This window comes from Lathamus discolor, chromosome 14 (assembly GCF_037157495.1).
Source record: "Lathamus discolor isolate bLatDis1 chromosome 14, bLatDis1.hap1, whole genome shotgun sequence".
NCBI classification, from domain to species: Eukaryota; Metazoa; Chordata; class Aves; order Psittaciformes; family Psittacidae; genus Lathamus; species Lathamus discolor.
Window position 1 is genome coordinate 1615459 of NC_088897.1, and position 8201 is coordinate 1623659.

General features: G+C 48.5%; 1 long non-coding RNA gene across 1 annotated transcript; it reads right to left on the reverse strand.

Moving 5' to 3' along the window:
• Positions 1–4567: 4567 nt before the first annotated feature.
• On the reverse strand, positions 4568–6540 carry LOC136021984 (uncharacterized). Its single transcript, XR_010615954.1, has 2 exons — positions 6405–6540; positions 4568–5092 (listed from the first exon to the last, which is right to left on the reverse strand). It is a non-coding gene; the product is annotated as an uncharacterized LOC136021984 (long non-coding RNA).
• Positions 6541–8201: the final 1661 nt, after the last annotated feature.

An 8201-nucleotide genomic window follows, 5' to 3' on the forward strand; every position in this document is an offset into this window, starting at 1 on the left:
CTCCATGTGCAAAAGAACTTGTGAGTAAACTTTTGAAGTCAATTCCAATTTGATTTTCTATTATTTTTTTAAGGACAGAAACAGTAGTAGATAAACTTGACCAGAAGTGGTCTCCATATGCAATACTAGAAAATAGGGTAGAGAATTCTGCTGGTTCAGCAATGCAGTCTGTGCTGTTGCTTCGTTGCTTCCAGACAAAGGCCTGTCTGCAGAGCAGGCATTGCATGCTTCAAAGCAGGCAGCCTGCCTGGGCACACAAAAATTCAAATAATCAGAATTTAAGATTGGAGAAGAGTGGGAGGGTGTACAAATTGGATACTAAACTTCTGAAACTTTACTGTATGTAACTCAGTTTGAAGTAGATGGGTCTTGTGTAATAAGGGTAAGAGGAGAGACAAGGATGAAGATCCCAAGCATGCCAGGAGAACTGATTCTCTGCGTGTTTTTTGCTATCAGCATCTTTCAGTGTAAAGAACTGGCAAATTCTGTTTGTCTTAGATTGCAGCACCTTTAATCTAAAACGGAGTGTGTAGTTCTGTATGGATGAAATCAGAAAGGTGAAATGAGTCAACAAATGTTTCTTATTAAATAATATTTTGAGAAGTGTTATATATGTTAGTGTTTTGGGTAGCTATGCTGAGAAGTAATTGTGTGATAGCATTGGCCTTTGCTTTGCACTTCAGTGTAAAAATGGCTGGCTGTATCAGAGCTGCTTTCTAATTATTTGTTTTTTGCAATGGTGATGCTTAATTCTTAAGCACAATAATGCATCTTTTCTGCTTGGGGAATGTCATCTTATTTGACATCTACTCTTTGGTGTTTATCCATTTGATTCTGGCAGCGTTACAAGATTCTGTGTGCACATTTATAACAAGTCAGGTTTTGAAAGCACTGACAAAATAATCTTATGTAGCCTGGTTCTGACCTATAATCAGGCTCATTAGTTTAATTACAGAATGTAGCAGTTCACAGATGTGGAGGATATTGTATCCTATCTGTGTATGTCCATCATACCTGAATTGAATGGGGGAAGTGAAGACATTCAGTTGTCTCTGCATGTAAGATACGGCAGCAGAGGAACTGGTTTTATTTAAATCTAGATTTAGTTTTAAAAATGTTTTACTGTGGCCTTTAAATTATCCTGAAATGCTTTTCTGTGATGTCCTAAGGACACTGCTCTAATTCACCATCTCCCCCACACAGTGTATCTTCTACCTGCTCACTCTTGTTAGAAGATTTATGCAAAAGACTGTAGATGATCAATGAAAGATAAGCAGATTATTGCACGTAAAAAGCCTCTGATAGTTGACAGGTATTTGCTGCTGAACTGGGGACACAAACTGGCTGGTTTTGAATATGTTCATGTTAACAGGGATTCCACTTGTAGGAGGTTTCTGTACAGTGCTGTGTTATCCTGTGCTGGGTGATAGTTCGCTATAAATACAGAGCTTTCCTCTGATGATGATAAGCAGGTTAATGTTTCCTCTACTCCTAGAAGTAAATTTCTAGCTTTTCTACTGGATTTCCATCAAATTATATTAAATACTAGGTTTTAAGGTCAAGTGTAATTTTAAAGCCTTGAGGCTTCACATTAGGTAAGAGAGTTGAAGTGGGGGTTTTGTACATAACAGTATTCAGTACCTTTTAAAGGATTTTAGCAGCCTGATGAGTGGATTCTGTAGGTTGCTCTGGGCAGTATTTCATTTCTTACTACCCATTCTAAATGGTCAGTAAGCCAGACTAGGGAATTGGGAAGCATTGGTGAATGTTCATGTCTTTTAACATGGAAAGTATTTGTCTGCGATGACTTCAGGTTGTGTAACCTGACATAAATCCGCAGTGCTAAGACTTGCCAATTAGAATATTCAGAAGAACTTACCTGTTTATCAGAAGCAAGAAGGCTTGGGGTGCAGCTATTTTAATTTCAGGATAGACTTTTGTCCTTCATTGATGAGTGAGATCATCAGTGTCAGTAGAATCAGAGAACCACAGACTGGGTTGGAAGGAACCTTAAAGTTCATCCAGCTCCAGCCCCTGCCACGGGCAGGGACCCCTTCCACTGGAGCAGCTTGCTCCAAGCCCCTGTGTCCAACCTGGCCTTGAGCACTGCCAGGGATGGGGCAGCCACAGCTTCTCTGGGCACCCTGTGCCAGCACCTCAGCACCCTCCCAGGGAAGAGCTTCTGCCTAAGAGCTCATCTCAGTCTCCCCTCAGGCAGGTTCAAGCCATTCCCCTTGGCCTGTCCCTACAGGCCCTTGTCCCAAGCCCTTCTCCAGGTTCCCTGCCGCCCCTTTAGGCACTGGAGCTGCTCTAAGGTCTCCCCTTAAGGAGCCTTCTTTCCTGCAGGCTGAACCAGCCCAGCTCTCTCAGCCTGTCAAGAAATCTCAGAGATCCTGGTTTGTCCCTAGAATCTCCTACGATGGATTGTTTTCCTGGCTGTCAAACACAAACAGTAGAACGGCCGCTGGGTCCTGCCTGTTCTCCTGCCCCTTGCCACGGGAGGCCGCCACCTCTTTGCGATTGCTGGTCTTTTCCGTAGGGCTCTAACCGGTACGTAAGCAGAGTATTCCTATGGGAAGCGAGGTGAGTGATCATGTAGGTAGTGAGGGCTTTACAGCTGCACAGTCATCTCGGTGATATGGGGGAACAAGATGAAGCACTGGGTAACGTTTGCTGTTTTGTTGTTGGACCAAAAATAGTGATGCTGCAAGTAAGGGAAAAAAAACCTGTTAATAGATGGAAGCACCTTTCTTTGATCTGGAATTTCCCTGAACATGTACTTGAAGATGTTGTTTCCTGATGTGTCTGATAAAATTTGAAGCATCTGCACTTTACACCTAAAGAAGAAAGGCAGTATTAGGTGAGAGATCTCGAGTTACAAGGCCAGTAACATCAGCTAGGAATAAAACTTGGGAGTGCTAGGCATGTGAGAGCTTTATCATATTTTAAGTACCACTCATTTCTAATGCAGCACTAAAAATGCTGAGGTAGTGTCTCAATGAGTGATCCAGTGCTTTCTCCCCTCTCAATATTGTGATGGCAAAAAATAGCCTAACTCAGTGATAAATTAGGCTTTTCTGGTCTAAATGGTAATGGAAGTTGAAACTGATGTCAGACACTGAGCAGGGAAACACTAGCTGTGCTGTTCAGGCTCCAAAAAATGGGTGTTTGCAAATAGAGAAGTTAAAAATCCATCTTAGCTATTCAGTTGAAAGCTGGGCTGTCAAATAGAGCAGAGCCAGAATTCAGATTCTTTCTTTTCATGAGTAAGTTTCCCTAAAGCTTAGCCCAGTAAAAGCATAGATGCTGATCAAGCTCTGCTTGTGAAGTTTGCAGCCAAACTCTAATACAGAATCAAATGAGACTTGAAGCTTCAATGAGAAAGTACCTAGGACCTAAGTAGCCTTTTATTTCTCAGAAGTGGGTGAAATGCTGCTAAGGAAGCACTCTTACCACTAAAAAGCTTCTGGCCAAGAAGAAAGCTGGGCTTTTTTAAGGTCTTATTTTTCTGTGACTTCAAAGCTGTGTGAACCTCTAGATTTCCATGGTGATGCTGAACTTACATAAATGTCATTCCAATTCACCACCACCCTAAAGCAAGCCTACTACAAGAGTACTTTGCATGTAACGAATCTTGCTGTTCTCCATGTAAATAATAATGTATTTTTATTAGCAAACCAAAAAAATCTGCATTGCAGCTCGCTTTTGGGTGAGAAAAAACCAAATCCCTGTTATGCAGCAGCATCTTGTGCATGCGTAGATTTATTCTGCTGGTGTTTTCACCTCTGGGTACTTGTGGTAGCTTTTCACAACTCTTGGTGACTCCAAGTTCAAGCAAATTTTTTCACCCTTCCTGCACATAACTCATTCTGGATCATTTAAATGCACCTTCCTTTAGCACTGGTGAGATGGTCTAAAAACCTGACATGTTCGCTCTTGCTGCTGCGTTTGAGGAGGAAGGAGGTTATCTAAGAAAAGAAGCTTGAAGTAAGCCTCCAACATAGGCTCCTGGTGTAGCTTGTCTAAAGGTAATTCAGCAAGTTCCTTCTTCATTTGAGTGTATCTAGTAACTAGGAACTACCACGGTGCTTGAATCGCTGTTAACAGCAGATTCCAGTTGTACTTGGGAGTACCACTAGCTTCTGGGGGAAAAAAGTAATGTTGTATTTTAAAATCTGGTCTAATCTAATCTAGAACCCCTTAGCTGGCTGGCATCTCTTACTCATGCAGTCAGAGGGGTGCATTTTGTTGTGTGAAATAAGACTGTTTATGTCACAAGGTAGTAGGTCCTTTTCTTACCCACATGTATTAAAAAATAAGACCCGCAACTAACAGAAATATTGTATCACCCTTTACTGTGCTTGGGAGTCCAAATATGAAACCTATGGAACAGAGTGGTGCCCTTGCAGTTACCAATAATGACCAGTTTTTAGGGGATTGCTTAAAATATTAATTATTTGCTAAAGCAGTGGAGTGTTGGAAAAAGAACAAACTATTTCACCTGATAAGGTATGTAACTTTTATCCCTTGAGGTAAGAAAAGGATGAAGAGAGAACATTCACTGCTCTGTTAAGGTATGGTTTTAATAATCACTGTCACACATGTGCTGTCATGAGCTGAAATGGGAGCATGCAGTGAAAAGCCTCCAAACCAGCTCGTTTGGAGCTGTTTTGTCTCTTAATTTGAGGTGATTGCATTTAATTTTGCCCTTGCGCTTTTCCCTGGCTTAGCTGTGAGCGCAGTGCTGTGTGCGTATGTATGTGCATGTACATATGTGTACATACGTGTTCACATGCAACCTGCAGGTACTAGGGTGTAAGACTGCCAGGATCCCTGCTGCAAGAAGCCCGTGGTCAGCAGTGGGATGCAGCTGATGGAGGTTTCCAGGAGAAATATGCAATATCTTCATTTGTGGTTAAGCATCACGCTAATTACGTGTTCCAGGAGGTGAACTGGGGGGGACGGGGACGAGGACGACATTCTTTGCTGCGTGGTGCGGTTCAAGCAGCAGTGGGGGCTCCCAGCGCCTCTCTCTTGATCCGGCAGCGTTAATTACTTTGTGTTTGGTTCACGTGCGCTAATTGCCTCGGCCCTGTAACGACAGAAACAGCGCGGCCCTGGGGGGACGGGACGGGACACGTATCGATCATCCCCTCCCCGCAGCCCTTGGCCCCGGTTATCCCGCACTCCCCTGTGTGGGGGTGCGCATGGCGGTGGGCACCTGTAATTAAAGACCGGCTGGACGTTAACAGCGGGGCGGGTTATGGGGTTTTGTCACCCCGACCGGGCACTGAGTGCGTGTGCGCCCGGGAGCCTCCTGCCCGGCGGGTTCCGGGAGCGCTGCCTGCGCCTTTAAGAGGAAGCGCGTCTGTTTGTTGTTCCCCCCGCGCTGCACGCCGGCGGCGCGCCGGCCCTTCCCATTGGCTGCCGCTGCCCCAGCTGCTGCCTGCGGGGGGCGATGCCCGTGTCGGTGTGTGCGGGCGGGGCGAGAGCCCCCCTGCCGGCCTCGCCATCTGATTGGTGGCGAAAAAATGGGCTGCGGCCGGCGGTGTCCAATCGGAGGGGTGTTGCTATGTGCCAGCGGGCGGCGATTGGCGAGCGGCGCTGCCGCTCAGAGCCAGCAGGCTCGCGGGAGAGCCTATAAGGGGCGGGAGGAGGAGGGCGCTGCGGGGCTGTCTGGTGCGCGTCGGCCGCCGCGCTCCGTCTGCGCCGGGGACGCGCTTGAGGCGGCCGCGGCGAGTGAGTGCGGCGGGGGGCGAGCGGCGGGGCCGGGGCCGGGCGCGGCGGGGCGGCCGGCGGGGAGGGAGGGACGGGGGAGGTGGCTGGGGCCGGGCCGCGCTGCCGCGGAGCTGCGCCACAGAACGTCCGTGCCCCGGCCCCCCCTCCCTGCCTACTCGCGGAGGGGCAGCGCGGGTCGGGGGCGCGCATCCTCAGGGGCGCGTCCTCGGCGGCTTTCCCTGAGGGGAGCCCCGGCGGTTCGGGGCGCAGGGCCGGGGCCTGGCGGCGCCCCCGGGGCTGGCAGCTGGCGAGCCGGGCTCTGCGAGCGGCGGCCTTTGTCTGCGGGGCCGGGCGAGGGGCTGGAGGCGGGGAGGGCAACAGGTCCGAGCCCGGGAGAGTGTCCAAGGGGCAGCGCGCAGAGGGGTTTGGCTCGTCCCGCACGCTTCCAGCGAGGAAGGGCATTAATAGGAGGGAGCTGCAGGAGTGGGGCTGCGGGTGGCCGGCCGGCGTGCCAGGTAACCGTCGGAGGAGGAGCAGCAGCAGGGATGGTCCTTCCTAACGAGCCGTTTCCCTGTAGCAAGTAAGCGCGTAATAAAAGCCCAAAACCCCGGGTGAGATCTGTGCCTGCCACAAAGGTGTGCGTGAGGCTTAGGCTTGTGGCTCCAGGGAGAGATGCAGCATCTTACCTGGGCTCTGGGGGCACCTCCTGGGCTGCTTCCAGCACGGTGCAAAGGGCCGCTACCAGGGACGAGCGCCCTGCCATGCTCTGTTTATTCTGCCGCTGGAGTCCCTGGAGACCGGGCGGCAGGCTGAGCTACCCGGGTGACATCATGCCTGCTGTGGCAAAGGAGAGGTCACAGAGCACTTGGGTCAGCCGTGGGGAGGGCATCCTCAGCCCTACGCAGTGCTTGACGCTAAAGGCAGACGCTTTCTGCATGTGGTGCATTGAAACTGGGCGCCGTCAGGGAGCAGGGGTGATTCTGCTGTAGCCTCTGGTTAAGGGTGCAGCAGCATTCTCTTTGTGGAGCACTGTGCTGAGGTCCAGGGCCTCAAGGTGAAATGTCAAGGGTCCTTTGTCCTATGCTTCTCCATAGAAACTTCTGGGGTTTATGCAGAGAAGCTTGAGGTGACAGAGGTAGCCATGGAGTGAGCTATGGGTCCGTAGCTTCAGATTTTAATGCTGATTTTTGAAGGCAAAAGAATTTGGAATGTTCCAGTTTAAAATGTGATTTTAATGGTGTAGGAAAAGAAGTTTAATCCTGCCCGCTTTGCCCCTGCTTTTTTTGGCCATCTGTCTTAAAATACAGGAAGAGGAAGGCCTGTCCGGCTGGTGTTTTAGCTTGCAGACAGCAGTTAAGCAAGGGGCAGGGCAGTACACCTGCCTTCCTGATACAGCCTTCCTCAGGGCTGCTACATGCTCCAAATAAACATTTTCTGCTGATGCATTTACAGTTACTTAAAGCTTCTGCTGGGTAGCGCAGAGCGGCCTTTGCTGAGTTAGGTGGTTGTAAACAAGCAGATACTGAGAGAGCTCGACTTCAGTCCATGAGAGGATTCTGCCTGGAGAGGATGCATTTTGTGACTTCATTCTTGCAGAGCACTCCCACCGATCTTAAGATCTCATCGCGTTGGGATCCACGCCTCTGGTTTCTTGTAAACATTGTGTGCTGTCTAACGGCAGCACTTGAATAGGGGATTGGAATGGTCTCCTTTTCCCACCGGATTTCTAATTCTTGTTTCCTGCTGAAATACCATGTTAACATGAGCCTTAAGCTCTGAAACTAAAGCTGGAAATGCTGTAGGAAGGGCAGAGACATTGCTTTCATCTGACAAAGATGTTGGGTGTTTGGTTTTTTCCTTTTGGGTTTTGTTTTTTCAAACTTCCTTTGCAGGTGTGTCTTTCATGGAATAACTAGGAAAACTGCGCTGGTCATTGAGCTCCCCTGTGTCCTCTGGATCCACAGATTTGAATAAGTGATTTCCTTTCTTTGCTGTTTGGTGTGGGTAGTTGAGCCGGGATTGTACTGAAGAAGACAGCGTCACTACCTGTAAATCCACATTCCCTCAAAGGCTCCTTGACTCACGGATTGAATACCTGTTGCTGAGAGAGAATTTAATTAAGGAACTGGTCACTCTGGTGTAGGTCCTGGCTGGCAGTTTATAAAGCGGGAGCTCCTTGATCTAGCGTGGTACTACACGAGCATTGCAAGGATTGCAGAGGAGTAAAAAACCCATTATTTCTTGTTCTTGCATCACAGACCGTGTGTGTGGAAGCCTCTTAAAGAAATACTAGTACAGTATTTCTTTCACTGGGCTTTGGTCATTAACTGCCAGACCTTTGCTTGCTTGAACTTAAGCTGTGAAATGCTGGAGCAGTGGGCTGCAAGAGGGCTCACGAAGTGGAATCTGGAATGAAGAAAGGGAAATGTCAGTTCTCTTAGCTGCTTAAAAGCTGATCAGTGATGTTGGGGGCAGAATGATGT